The sequence below is a fragment of the Salmo salar genome, chromosome ssa19, assembly GCF_905237065.1.
Source record: "Salmo salar chromosome ssa19, Ssal_v3.1, whole genome shotgun sequence".
NCBI classification, from domain to species: Eukaryota; Metazoa; Chordata; class Actinopteri; order Salmoniformes; family Salmonidae; genus Salmo; species Salmo salar.
The window spans coordinates 66,395,524-66,410,761 of NC_059460.1; the positions used below are offsets into that span (position 1 = coordinate 66,395,524).

Consider the following 15,238-nt stretch of genomic DNA (forward strand, 5'->3'; position numbering starts at 1 on the left):
CTGCCTCGAAGGTCAGCATTCTAAAATTGATGGAATAATTATTATCATTATTTTTCCTCATCAATCTACACACAATACCCCATAATGACAAAGGAAAAACATGTTAATTTTTTTTTTACAAATAAAAAGCTGAAATATAACATTTACAGGAGTATTCACACACTTTACTCTATACTTTGTTGAAGAACCTTCGGCAGCGATTACAGCTGCGAGTCTTCTTGGGTATGACGCTTCAAGCTTGGCACACCTGTATTTGGAGAGTTTCTCCCATTCTTCTCTGCAGATCCTCTTAACTTCTTTGGGATAGGGGGCAGTATTTTCACGGCCGGATAAAAAACGTACCCAATTTAATCTGGTTACTACTCCTGCCCAGAAACTAGAATATGCATATAATTAGTAGAGTTGGATAGAAAACACTCTAACGTTTCTAAAACTGTTTGAATGGTGTCTGTGAGTATAACAGAACTCATATGGAAGGCCAAAACCTGAGAAGATTCCATACAGGAAGTGCCCTGTCTGACAATTTGTTGTCCTTCTGTTGCATCTCTATCGACATTACAGCATCTGTGCTGTAACGTGACACTTTCTAAGGCTTCCATTGGCTCTCTAAAGCCGCCAGAAAGTGGAATGGGGTGTCTGCTGTCTCTGGTGAAAGTACAGCAACTCTGTGAGTGGTCAGCCTGGGGACAGTGAGACTGGAGATGCGCGTTCACGAGACTTCTCCATTTTTTTCTTTCAGCCTTTGAATGAATACAATGTCGACCGGTTGGAATATTATAGCTATTTTACGAGAAAAATAGCATAAACATTAATTTTAAACAGTGTTTGACATGCTTCTAAGTACGGTAATGGAATATTTTGAAATTCTTTGTCACGAAATGCGCTCGCGCATCACCCTTCGGATAGTGACCTGAACGCACGAACAAAACGGAGCTATTTGAATATAACTATGGATTATTTGGAACCAAAACAACATTTGTTGTTGAAGTAGAAGTCCTGGGAGTGCATTCTGACGAAGAACAGCAAAGGTAATCCAATTTTTCTAATAGTAATTCTGAGTTTAGTGAGCCCCAAACTTGGTGGGTGTCAAATTAGCTAGCCTGTGATGGCCGAGCTATGTACTCAGAATATTGCAAAATGTGCTTTCGCCGAAAAGCTATTTTAAAATCGGACATAGCGATTGCATAAAGGAGTTCTGTATCTATAATTCTTAAAATAATTGTGAACGTTTATCATGAGTAATTTAGTAAATTTACCGGAAGTTTGTAAAAAGCTGGTTTTTGATATAAATATGAACTTGATTGAACAAAACATGCATGTATTGTATTACATAATGTCCTAGGAGTGTCATCTGATGAAGATCAAAGGTTAGTGCTGCATTTAGCTGTGGTTTTGGTTTTTGTGACATATATGCTTGCTTTGAAAATGGCTGTGTGATTATTTTTGGCAGGGTACTCTCATGACATAATCTAATGTTTTGCTTTCACTGTAAAGCCTTTTTGAAATCGGACAATGTGGTTAGATTAACGAGAGTCTTGTCTTTAAAATGGTGTAAAATAGTCATATGTTTGAGAAATTGAAGTCAGAGCATTTTTGAGGTATTTGTGTTTTGCCCATAGAAGTTAAGCAGCCAACGACATAGCCCAGGCGGTGGAAACATACCAATCTACAGGGGAGTTGTTAAAAGGTGACAAGGAGGAATGGAAGGATTCTGCTAATCCCATACCACGACTCACCCCGGCGCGTCCGCCATCGAAACGTCCAAACCCCCTCCGGAGGTGGGAGAAGTCATCCCACACAGAGCAGAGTCGGTGTTATAAATGTCAGTCTCCAGACCATTATGCTCCACAATGTCCCAGCAAGGACGAGTCCATGGTTACGGAGTCATCGCTGCCCATCCCCACGCATCCCGGTTCGAGAGGGCAGGATCAACACTGTTGGTTAGCAGAAATAGCCCCAGCCCCAGAGATTCCAGTTTTAGTAGAAGGACAAGATGTGGTAGCCATTCTCAACTCGGGAAGTATGGTTACATTAGTAGAGGAGCGGATGGTGACCTTCGCAACACTGCTACCAGACAAAGTAGCCGTGTTCTGTATCCATGGAGAAACCCACTATTACCCCACCGTGAATCTGTCTATTCTCACTCCGAAAGGAAGGTGTACAGTCAGGGCAGGGAAAGTACCCCAGCTGAAGGTGCCATTATTGATCGGGTGAGACTGCCCATATAAAGAGCTTCGGCAGGTGACGTTATGCACGGGAAGAAGGGGGACAGGAAAGAAGAAAAAAACAAATCCGAGCCAGAGGTAGTAGTCCTACAAGGATACGTAGCCTCAACCTCATCCTCTGGAGCAGAGGAAGAAATAGCGACCCAATGTTTACGACAGATATTCCAGGAAACCAACGATGAAGACACCTGCGAAGGGTTATACACGACGCAGGAAGGAAGGAGCAATCAGGCGCTAAGGGATATATTTGAAGCCCCATCCGAGGAGGGAACCTGGAAGGGATTCTCCTCTGTCACCCCTGGCGGGGATGGGGAACAACCTCCACACCCCTCTACCGAGGTCGACCTGCCCCAGGAATTAAAGGGACAGTTCGGCACCTTGCAGCATAGAGCCCCAGACCTAAGGGAGGCCATGAGGAAGGTGAAGGTGATCTACGGGAGGAACGTCGACGGATCAAGTGAGCCCCCTCTTCCTTACTATGCAATCAGGCGGGGTCTCTTATATTGGGTCGTGCAACAAAGGGGGGAAAACCAGGAATTACTAATGGTGCCTAGACCATACAGGGATACAATCCTACAGTTAGTCCATTCCCACGTCCTAGGAGGACACCTGGCATAGGACAAGACTATCGACAGAATCATGCATCGTTTCTATTGGCCCTGTGTCACCCGGGATGTGGCCAGGTATTGTAGGACATGTGATCAATGTCAGCGTACAGCCTCACGGCCACACCTACATAACCCTTTGATTCCTCTCCCCATCATAGAGACCCCCTTTGAACGCATAGCTATAAACCTCGTGGGACCCCTCCCAAAACCCGCCAGAGGACACGAGTACATCCTAGTGGTCATAGATTACGCTACCAAGTTCGCAGAGGCCATATTCCTGCATAACATGTCATCAAAGGGAATTGCCAAGAAATTGTTCATGATGTTCATGGGTGGGCCTTACAAAGATGATCTTAACCGATCAGGGAACCCTGTTCATGTCCCGGTTGATGAAGGACTTGTCGGTTATACCAGGTTCAACAGATACGTACAAGCATATTCCACCCTCAAACAGACGGGTTGTGCGAACGCTTGAAGAAAATTATTAAAAGCATGTTGAGGAGTGGTGTCCAGAGACGGGAAAAACTGGTACATGCTTCTTCCACACTTAAAACCTCTTACATCTAGACGTTCCGCTAGCGGAACACCTGCTCCATTATCCAATGATGGGCGTGGCGCGAAATACAAACTCCTCTAAAATACAAAAACTTCCATTTTTCAAACATATGACTATTTCACAGCATTTTAAAGATAACTCTCCTTTATCTAACCACACTGTCCGATTTCAAAAAGGCTTTACAACGAAAGCAAAACATTAGATTATGTCAGCAGAGTACCAAGCCAGAAATAATCAGACACCCATTTTTCAAGCTAGCATATAATGTCACAAAAACCCAGAAGACAGCTAAATGCAGCACTAACCTTTGATGATCTTCATCAGATGACAACCCTAGGACATTATGTTATACAATACATGCATGTTTTGTTCAATCAAGTTCATATTTATATCAAAAACCAGCTTTTTACATTAGCATGTGACGTTCAGAACTAGCATACCCCCCGCAAACTTACGGGGAATTCGCTAACATTTTACTAAATTACTCATGATAAACGTTCACAAAAAGCATAACAATTATTTTAAGAATTATAGATACAGACCTCCTCTATGCACTCGATATGTCCGATTTTAAAATAGCTTTTTGGTGAAAGCACATTTTGCAATATTCTAAGTACATAGCCCAGGCATCACGGGCTAGCTATTTAGACACCCGGCAAGTTTAGCACTCACCAATATCAGCTTTACTATTATAAAAGTTTGATTACCTTTTGTTGTCTTCGTCAGAATGCACTCCCAGGACTGCTACTTCAATAACAAATGTTGGTTTGGTCCAAAATAATCCATCGTTATATCCGAATAGCGGCGTTTTGTTCGTGCGTCCCAGACACTATCTGAAATGGTAAATCAGGTTCGCGCGCGTGGCGCAATTCGTGACAAAAAAAAATCTAAATATTCCATTACCGTACTTCGAAGCATGTCAACCGCTGTTTAAAATCCATTTTTATGCCATTTTTCTCGTAAAAAAGCGATAATATTCCGACCGGGAATCTCCTTTTAGCTAAACAGAGGAAAGTAAACAAAGCTTTCGGTCGACGCGGGCACGAGCCTGAGTCTCACAGTACTGTAACCAGCCACTACCCAAACGCGCTACTTTCTTTTCAGCCAGAGCCTGCAAAGCCACGATTCAGCTTTTTACCGCCTTCTGAGAGCCTATGGCAGCCGTAGGAAGTGTCACGGGACAGCTAAGATCCTCACTCTTCAATAAACAGAGACAAGAAGAACGACACCTTGTCAGACAGGCCACTTCCTGCCTGAAACCTTGTCAGGTTTTTGCCTGCCAAATGAGTTCTGTTATACTCACAGACACCATTCAAACAGTTTTAGAAACTTTAGGGTGTTTTCTATCCATATGTAATAAGTATATGCATATTCTAGTTACTGGGTAGGAGTGGTAACCAGATTAAATCGGGTACGTTTTTTATCCAGCCGTGAAAATACTGCCTCCTAGCCATAACAGGTTAAAGGTAATCGTCTTGTGTTCCTGTGTCATCTAAAGAAGATGTATGTTGTTCCTTGGGAGATTCTCATTGATTGTGTTGGAGTGTTTGTATTGTCAGAAATCTCTCAATAGAGAACTGTGTTTAATCAAGAAAACCTACTCCTGACTCATTTATTCCACCTTTCTGCTTTAGAGTGACACCAAATTACTTGGTCCGCTCACAATAAGGTATCTGTTTTTTATTTTATATAAATGTGCAAACATTTCTAAAAACCTGTTTTTGCTTTGTCATTATGGGGTAGTGTGTAGATTGATGAGGAAAAACATTTATATAAACAATTTTAGAAAAAGGCTGTAAAGTAACAAAATGTGGGACAAGGAAAGGGTTTCTGAATAGTTTCCAAATGCGCTGTATGTATGTATGTATGTATGTATGTATGTATGTACGTACGTACGTACAGTGGGGGGGGAAAGTATTTGATCCCCTGCTGATTTTGTACGTTTGCCCACTTACAAAGAAATGATCAGTCTATAATTTTAATGGTAGGTTTATATGAACAGTGAGAGACAGAATAACAACAAAAAAATCCAGAAAACACATGTCAAAAATGTTATAAAATGATTTGCATTTTAATGAGGGAAATAAGTATTTGACCCCTCTGCAAAACATGACTTAGTACTTGGTGGCAAAACCCTTGTTGGCAATCACAGAGGTCAGACGTTTCTTGTAGTTGGCCACCAGGTTTGCACACATCTCAGGAGGGATTTTGTCCCACTCCTCTTTGCAGACCTTCTCCAAGTCATTAAGGTTTCAAGGCTGACGTTTGGCAACTGGAACCTTCAGCTCCCTCATAAGATTTTCTATGGGATTAAGGTCTGGAGACTGGCTAGGCCACTCCAGGACCTTAATGTGCTTCTTCTTGAGCCACTCCTTTGTTGCCTTGGCCGTGTGTTTTGGGTCATTGTCATGCTGGAATACCCATCCACGACCCATTTTCAATGCCCTGGCTAAAGGAAGGAGGTTCTCACCCAAGATTTGACAGTACATGGCCCCGTCAAATGATGTGGTGAAGTTGTCCTGTCCCCTTAGCAGAAAAACACCCCCAAAGCATAACATTTCCACCTCCATGTTTGACGGTGGAGATGATGTTCTTGGGGTCATAGGCAGCATTCCTCCTCCTCCAAGCACGGCGAGTTGAGTTAACCTGTTAGGGCTAGGGGGCAGCATTGACACGGCTGAAAAAAAACATACCCGATTTAATCTGGTTACCACTCCTACTCAGTAACTAGAATATGCATATACTTATTACATATGGATAGAAAACACCCTAAATTTTCTAAAACTGTTTGAATGGTGTCTGTGAGTATAACAGAACTCAAATGGCAGGTCAAAACCTGAGAGATTCCTTTACAGGAAGTGGCCTGTCTGACCATTTCTGGAACTTCTTTGCCATCTCTATCATTTACTAAGGATCTCTGCTCTAACGTGACACTTCCCACGTCTTCCATAGGCTCTCAGAGCCCGGGAAAAAAGAGAATGTCGTCATTCCAGCCCCAGGCTGAAACACATTATCGCCTTTCTCAAGTGGCCCATCAAGAGACACTAGCTTATGCGCGTGACCCCGACCGCCCCCGCCTTTGGGATTTTTTCCTCTGTTTGCCGAAAAGGAGATTCCCTGTCGGAATATTATCGCTTTTCTACGAGAAAAATGACGTAAAAATTGATTTTAAACAGCGGTTGACATGCTTCGACGTACGGCAATGGAATACTTTGAATTTTATTGTCAGGAATTGCGCCGCGCGCGACACTTCTTTACTATTTCGGATAGTGTCTGGAACGCACGAACAAAACGCCGCTATTCGGATATAACGATGGATTATTTTGGACCAAACCAACATTTGTTATTGAAGTAGACGTCCTGGGTGTGCATTCTGACGAAGACAACAAAAGGTAATGACATTTTTATAATAGTAAATATGATTATGGTGAGTGCTAAACTTGCCGGGTGTCTAAATAGCGAGCCCGTGATGCCTGGGCTATGTACTTAGAATATTGCAAAATGTGCTTTCACCAAAAAGCTATTTTAAAATCGGACATATCGAGTGCATAGAGGAGGTCTGTATCTATAATTCTTAAAATAATTGTTATGCTTTTTGTGAACGTTTATCGTGAGTAATTTAGTAAAATGTTAGCGAATTCCCCGTAAGTTTGCGGGGGTATGCTAGTTCTGAACGTCACATGCTAATGTAAAAAGCTGGTTTTTGATATAAATATGAACTTGATTGAACAAAACATGCATGTATTGTATAACATAATGTCCTAGGGTTGTCATCTGATGAAGATCATCAAAGGTGAGTGCTGCATTTAGCTGTCTTCTGGGTTTTGGTGACATTATATGCTGGCTTGAAAAATGGGTGTCTGATTATTTCTGGCTTGGTACTCTGCTGACATAATCTAATGTTTTGCTTTCGTTGTAAAGCCTTTTTGAAATCGGACAGTGTGGTTAGATTAACGAGAGTCTTATCTTTAAATGGCTGTAAAATAGTCATATGTTTGAGAAATTGAAGCAATAGGATTTTGAAGATTTTGAAAATCGCGCCACAGGCTGGCAGTGGCTGTTACGTAGGTGGGACGAATTCGTCCCGCCGGTCCCATAGAGGTTAATGCCCAAGAGCTCCATTTTGGTCTCATCTGACCACAACAATTTCACCAGTTGTCCTCTGAATCATTCAGATGTTCATTGGCAAACTTCAGACGGGCATGTATATGTGCTTTCTTGAGCAGGGGGACCTTGCGGGCGCTGCAGGATTTCAGTCCTTCACGGCGTAGTGTGTTACCAATTGTTTTCTTGGTGACTATGGTCCCAGCTGCCTTGAGATCATTGACAAGATCCTCCCGTGTAGTTCTGGGCTGATTCCTCACCGTTCACATGATCATTGCAACTCCACGAGGTGAGATCTTGCATGGAGCCCCAGTCCGAGGGATATTGACAGTTCTTTTGTGTTTCTTCCATTTGCAAATAATCGCACCAAATGTTGTCACCTTCTCACCAAGCTGCTTGGCGATGGTCTTGTAGCCCATTCCAGCCTTGTGTAGGTCTACAATCTTGTCACTGACATCCTTGGAGAGCTCTTTGGTCTTGGCCATGGTGGAGAGTTTGGAATCTGCTTGATTGATTGCTTCTGTGGACAGGTGTCTTTTATACAGGTAACAAGCTGTGTTTAGGAGCACTCCCTTTAAGAGTGTGCTCCTGATCTCAGCTCATTACCTGTATAAAAGACACGTGGGAGCCAGAAATCTTTCTGATTGGGAGGGTCAAATACTTATTTCCCTCATTAAAATGCAAATCAATTTATAACATTTTTAACATGTGTTTTTCTGGATTTTGTTATTGTTACTCTGTCTCTCACTGTTCAAATAAACCTACCATTAAAATTATAGACTGCCCACTGACAAAGAAATTATCAAACATACAAAATCAGCAGGGGATCAAATACTTCTTTCCCCCCACTGTATGTATGCATGCATGTATGTATGTATGTATGTATGTATGTATGCATGCATGTATGTATGCATGTATATGCAGTATATACACGAAACAGAAATATATAAAAGCAGCATGCAACAATTTCAAAGATTTTACTGAGATACAGTTCATAAACTCAGCAAAAAAAGAAACCCCCCCTTTTCAGGACGCTGTCTTTCAAAGATAATTTGTAAAAATCCAAATAACTTCACAGATCTTCATTGTAAAGGGTTTAAAGACTGTTTCCCATGCTTGTTCAATGAACCATAACCAATTAATGAACATGCACCTGTGGAATGGTCATTAACCTGTTGGGGGTAGGGGGCAGTATTTACACGGCCGGATAAAAAACGTACCCGATTTAATCTGGTTATTACTACTGCCCAGAAACTAGAATATGCATAGAATTATTGGCTTTGGATAGAAAACACCCTAAAGTTTCTAAAACTGTTTGAATGGTGTCTGTGAGTATAACAGAACTCATATGGCAGGCAAAAACCTGAGAAGATTCCTTACAGGAAGTGCCCTCTCTGACCATTCCTTGAGCTTCTTGACTCTGTTTATTGAAGACTGAGGATCTTTGCTGTAACGTGACACTTCCTACGGCTCCCATAGGCTCTCAGAAGGCGGGAAAAAGCTGAATGATGTAATTCCAGCCCCAGGCTGAAACACATTAGCGCTTTTGGCAAGTGCTCTATCAGAGGACAATGGGCTGAGGCGCGTGCACGAGTCGACCCCATGTTTTTATTTTCTATCGTCTTTGAACCTAAACACAGATTCCCGGTCGGAATATTATCGCTTTTTTACGAGAAAAATGGCATAAAAATTGATTTTAAACAGCGGTTGACATGCTTCTAAGTACGGTAATGAAATATTTAGACATTTTTTGTCACGAAATGCGTCGTGCGCGTCACCCTTCTTTACCATTCGGATAGTGTCTTGAACGCATGAACAAAACAGAGGATATTTGAACATAACTATGGATTATTTTGAACCAAACCAACATTTGTTATTGAAGTAGACGTCCTAGGAGTGCATTCTGACGAAGACAGCAAAGGTAATAACATTTTTCTTATAGTAAATCTGATTTTGGTGAGTGCTAAACTTGGTGGGTGTCTAAATAGCTAGCCCTGTGATGCCAGGCTATCTACTGAGAATATTGCAAAATGTGCTTTCACCGAAAAGCTATTTTAAAATCGGACATAGCGAGTGCATAGAAGAGTTCTATATCTATAATTCTTTAAATAATTGTTCTGTTTTTTGTGATCTTGAGTAATTTAGTAAATTCACCGGAAGTTTGCTAGTTCTGAACGTCACATGCTAATGTAAAAATCTGTTTTTTGATATAAATATGAACTTGATTGAACAAAACATGCATGTATTGTATAACATAATGTCCTAGGCTTGTCATCTGATGAATATCAAAGGTTAGTGCTGCATTTAGCTGTGGTTTGGGTTTATGTGACATTATATGCTAGCTTGAAAAATGGGTGTCTGATTATTTCTGGCTGGGTACTCTGCTGACATAATCTAATGTTTTGCTTTCGTTGTGAAGCCTTTTTGAAATCGGACAGTGTGGTTAGATTAACGAGAGTCTCGTCTTTAAAATGGTGTAAAATAGTCATATGTTTGAGAAATTGAAGTAATAGCATTTCTAAGGTATTTGAATAACGCGCCACGGGATTCAACTGGCTGTTGAGTAGGTGGGACGATTTTGTCCCGCCGACCCTAGAGAGGTTAAGACACTAACAGCTTACAGACGGTAGGCAATTAAGGTCACAGATATGAAAACTTAGGACACTAAAGAGGCCTCTACTGACTCTGAAAAACACCAATAGAAAGATGCCCAGGGTCCCTGCTCATCTGCGTGAATGTGCCTTAGGCATGCTGCAAGGAGGCATGAGGACTGCAGATACTGTGAGACGCCTAAGACAGCGTTACAGTGAGACAGGATGGACAGCTGATCGTTCTCACAGTGGCAGACCACGTGTAACAACACCTGCACAGGATCGGTACATCCGAACATCACACCTGTGGGACAGGTACAGGATAGCAACAAAAACTGCCCGAGTTACACCAGGAACGCACAATCCCTCCATAAGTGCTCAGACTGTCCGCAATAGACTGAGAGAGTCTGGACTGAGGGCTTGTAGGCCTGTTGTAAGGCAGGACCTCACAGTTATCACCGTCAACAACGTCGGCTATAGGCACAAACCCACCATCGCTGGACCAGACAGGACTGGCAAAAAAGTGCTCTTCACTGACGAGTCATGGTTTTGTCTCATCAGGGCTGATGGTCGGATTCGCGTTTATTGTCGAATGAGTGAGCATTACTCTGGACGCGGGATCGATTTGGAGGTGGAGGGTCCGTCATGGTCTGGGGCGGTGTGTCACAGCATCATCGGACTGAGCTTGTTGTCATTGCAGGCAATCTCAACGCTGTGCGTTACAAGGAAGACATCCTCCTCCCTCATGTTGAGACATCTGTGGCATTGTGTTGTGACAAAACTGCACATTTTAGAGTGGCCTTTTATTGTCCCCAGCACATCAGCTTCTTGATATGCCACACCTTTCAGGTGGATGGATTATCTTGGCAAATGCTTACTAACAGGGATGTAACAGGGTAAACACATTTGTGCACAAAATTTGAGAGAAATAAACTTTTTGTTCATATGGAACATTTCTGGGATCTTTTATTTCAGCTCATGAAACATGGGACCAACACTTTACATGTTGCATTTATATTTTTGCATAAAGTAAGTAACCCAATCAACATTTGTCATACATTGAGACCCCTCCAGCGCCAACCCCATTATCTCCTCAAATGTATACAGATGAAATCATCTGCTCAGACAGTGGTGAGTTTTCGCATACAATAGTTTCCCGCTGAACTACCATTTTGCACAAAGATATTTTGTTTTGGCATTCTTTGTTTTGGTTGTGAATGTATGGGAAAAAATTAAGAGGCTCTTCATGAATTATCATTCATATCTATTTATTGAGTACCTATAATCTATGGACTTGGCTAGTTGGCTTCAGCAATGCTAAACAGACAATAATATGCATGGTACAGAAATGTAGGCTACAAACTACAGTATGAATCAGGCCGTTAGGGACAACCATTAAAATAATTTTAATTCAATGACAACACAGTATGAACAGTAATGTACACAGTATGAACCAGTCTGCTAGCCCACAGCCATTTAACACTAAAACTGCTCAATCAGTCATTTTGATTGCTCATGAAAAAAATACATTTTACAGACACTCTTATCCAGAGAAATGTATAGGAGCAATTAAGGTTAAGTGGCATGATCAAGGGCACAGGCAGGTTTTTCACCTAGTTGGCTTGGGGATTCAAACCAGCAATCTTTCAGTTATTGGCCTGATGCGCTTAACCACTAAACTACCTGTCACCCTCTAGATTAGGATCAGTGAGTACCCAGAGGCGCCTTTCAAACACAAATATTTAGGAGGTATATCCCAATATAATATGAATTGGACATAAAGGGGTTTGCACAATTTCTCTCATATCTCAAGAATTGAGACACCTAGGACTCATGACCTGTTCAGAGGACCTCAGCTCAGACTCCCCTGGGGTAAGTGTGATGGTGAAATGCAGGGCACAGTTAAAGACGCTGTGGGAGAGGAGGCAATTCAGTCTTATTTGCGCTCCATAATCAGGCCTTCTGAGGTTTGGCGAGTCTGGAGCGTCTTCTGGACCATGTCCTTCCACTAGTCGTCTGAGATCTCCGGGGCCCTGTCAAGATGGCCAGAGAGGGTAGGGCCACTGCTGCCATGGTTCGCTACACTAGCTCCACATGGTCTTCATCCATGAGGATGGAGGCTGCATTGCACTGAGCAGCGGCTCCTTCTGGTCGTCCTTCTCTGCCAATTTTAAAGTCATGCCCCCCCCCCCCCTCCTTGACTTTTCCTAAATGAGTCTATATAACAGACTGCCATTGTTAGGATCTTAATATCATAAACAGAGCTGTAATTATAACCAGTTTTAGAAGGGCATGCCATTTTTTTAAAGGTTTTCCCCCGTTGCCCTTCCTCCTGACAGTAGGGCCTGCTCTGCTCTTTCTCCCAACAGTGGAAGGTGCCATGCCAATTTGATAATCACCCCGGTAATTGCCAAAAAAACTGAACCAAAATTATACCAAAACTGATTTCACACATATAACAGATGAAATACACTATATATACACAAAAGTATGTGGACACCAGTGGAGGCTGGTGACTTGAACAATTGAGGAGGATGGGAGACCCATAGTATAGGCGCGAAATGCACGTAGATGGCAAAGCGTGTTTAAAAGAAATCGTCAAAGACTGATTATTTTAACCTCAAGCATTTAATAAAGACGTTTATAGCACAGTATTATGGGGAATGGGAACGAGAGAGCTACTTACAGTGTTGGGAAGGGATCACAGCAGTGATTGAATGAGGGTATGAGGCATGAGTTGAGGTGTTCAGAGGTTCGACTTCAGTGAAGGACGGGGGCTGAGGTGTTCATAGACTTCAGTGCAGGACAGGCTCATCATGGATGGATGGATGGTGTTCGGAGAGAGCTCAACTCTTCCACTGAGGGCAGGACAGGATTTGACTGGGAGGACAAAAAACAATAACACAACACAGTTAGACAAAAGAGCTAAGAATGAGTTAGTCCAAGCAAGGATTAAAATCATTGATGTGTAATAATATGATTGTGTTTGTGTGATTGACTCTACATACAGTAATGAGAGAAAATGTATAAGTGTACTCACAGTGCTGGGACAGGAAACATTCAACTTGCCAGTGAATGAGCGGGCACATGAAACGTGGCTTCAGTTCATGTCAGGAGAGAGATGACAACGGTAGTGGTCATCACCTCTTAATAAGGATCAGACCCTTTTTTTTCAATTTCTGCCTAAAATGACATACCCAAATCTAACTGCCTGTAGCTCAGAACCTGAAGCAAGGATTTGCATATTCTTGATACCATTGGAAAGGAAACACTTTGAAGTTTATGGAAGTTTGTGGAAATTTGAAATGAATGTAGGAGAATATAACACATTAGCTCTGGAAAAAGATAATACAAATCATCTTTGAAATGCAAGAGAAAGGCCATCCATTGAGATAGAATTATGGGTGTGAATTTAGATGTTGTCCACAAGATGGCAGCAGTATGTGTGCAAAGGTTCAGACTGATCCAGTGAAGAATTACATCTGCCAGGAGTTTGCCCAAATGTTCTGAAATGGTCAAACTAAACATTTTCAAGGACATAACTATAGAGAACATACAAAAATAATATGGTAATAAAAACATTTGTTTACAAGCTCCCAGGAATATCATACATGATGGATAATTTGCTTCCCTACAGAAAAAACACCAACCTTCACACATCTAGATGTCCGGGCAGGGTGTGTGTGGAGCCAGGGACAGCTGTGGTGTCAAACTGTAGAACCCAGTTCCTACATTTGAATTTAAAAATGTATTTGTTATAAACAAAACTCACTACATTTTATCTCTGGGACCCTCAGGATGACAAATCAGAGCAAGTTACTGAATGTAAGTACATTATTTACCTTCAGAGGTGAATGTGTCAAACCAGTTGACGTGATAAAGTGTTTGTTGTTGTAGACTATCCTCAAACATGCCATTTTTTTTTTGCTGTAATAGCTACTGTAAATTGGACACTGCAGTTAGATTAACAAGAATTTAAGCTTTCTGCCCAAATAAGACATGTCTATTTTTATTTAACCAGGCAAGTCAGTTAAGAACAAATTCTTATTTACAATTACGGCCAATCCCGGCCAAACCCAGACAAAGCTGGGCCAATTGTGCTCCACCCTATGGGACTCCCAATCACAGCCAGATGTGATGCAGCTTTTATTTCAACCAGCTACTGCAATGACACCTCTTGCATTGCATTGTCTTAGAACAGTGCTCCACTCGGGAGCCCAGAAAGGTGGCTGTTGCTTACAATGTCATTCTAGTCTCATTATCGCATATTGAACAACAGTCCCAGTTTAGGGACACTGATCCCGTAGAGGTTAATTAAATCAGGGAACAGGAGGGGAGTTAGCTGTAAATACAAATAGCATATACATTCCATTACAGCTGCACCATTGTATGTTTGGGCAACAAGTTTCTCCATGAATATAAACTCAGACATTTCAGAAATCAAAGTCAAACAGACTGAGACATCAAAGTAGCCCAAGAAATGTTCCTGAATAAAGCCCTGATCATCCTGACGATAACTGACAACTGCAAGCAGACTGGTCTGACAACTGCATAGACATGTGTCTACTGTCCCCTCCTGTCTCAGCCTCCAGTATTTATGCTGCAGTAGTTTATGTGTCGGGGGGCTAGGGTCAGTCTGTTACATCTGGAGTATTTCTCTTGTCTTATCCGGTGTCCTGTGTGAATTTAAATATGCTCTCTCTAATTCTCTCTTTCTCTCTCTCGGAGGACCTGAGCCCGAGGACCATGCCTCAGGACTACCTGGCATGATGACTCCTTGCTGTCCCCAGTCCACCTGGCCGTGCTGCTGCTCCAGTTTCAACTGTTCTGCCTGCAGCTATGGAACCCTGACCTGTTCACCGGACGTGCTACCTGTCCCAGACCTGCTGTTTTCAACTCTCTAGAGACAGCAGGAGCGGTAGAGATACTCTCAAAGATCGGCTATGAAAAAGCCAACTGACACTTACTCTTGAGTTGCTGACTTGTTGCACCCTCGACAACTACTATGATTATTATTATTTGACCATGCTGGTCATTTATAAACATTTGAACTTCTTGGCCATGTTCTGTTATAATCTCCGCCCGGCACAGCCAGAAGAGGATTGGCCACCCCTCATAGCCTGGTTCCTCTTTAGGTTTCTTCCTAGGTTTTGG

The 15,238-nt window shown here is 42.2% G+C and overlaps 1 long non-coding RNA gene across 1 annotated transcript; it reads right to left on the reverse strand.

Moving 5' to 3' along the window:
• Positions 1-12,302: 12,302 nt before the first annotated feature.
• LOC123728952 (uncharacterized) lies at positions 12,303-13,989 on the reverse strand. Its single transcript, XR_006760637.1, has 3 exons — positions 13,735-13,989; positions 13,125-13,182; positions 12,303-12,964 (listed from the first exon to the last, which is right to left on the reverse strand). It is a non-coding gene; the product is annotated as an uncharacterized lncRNA (long non-coding RNA).
• Between the last annotated feature and the right edge of the window lie 1,249 nt (positions 13,990-15,238).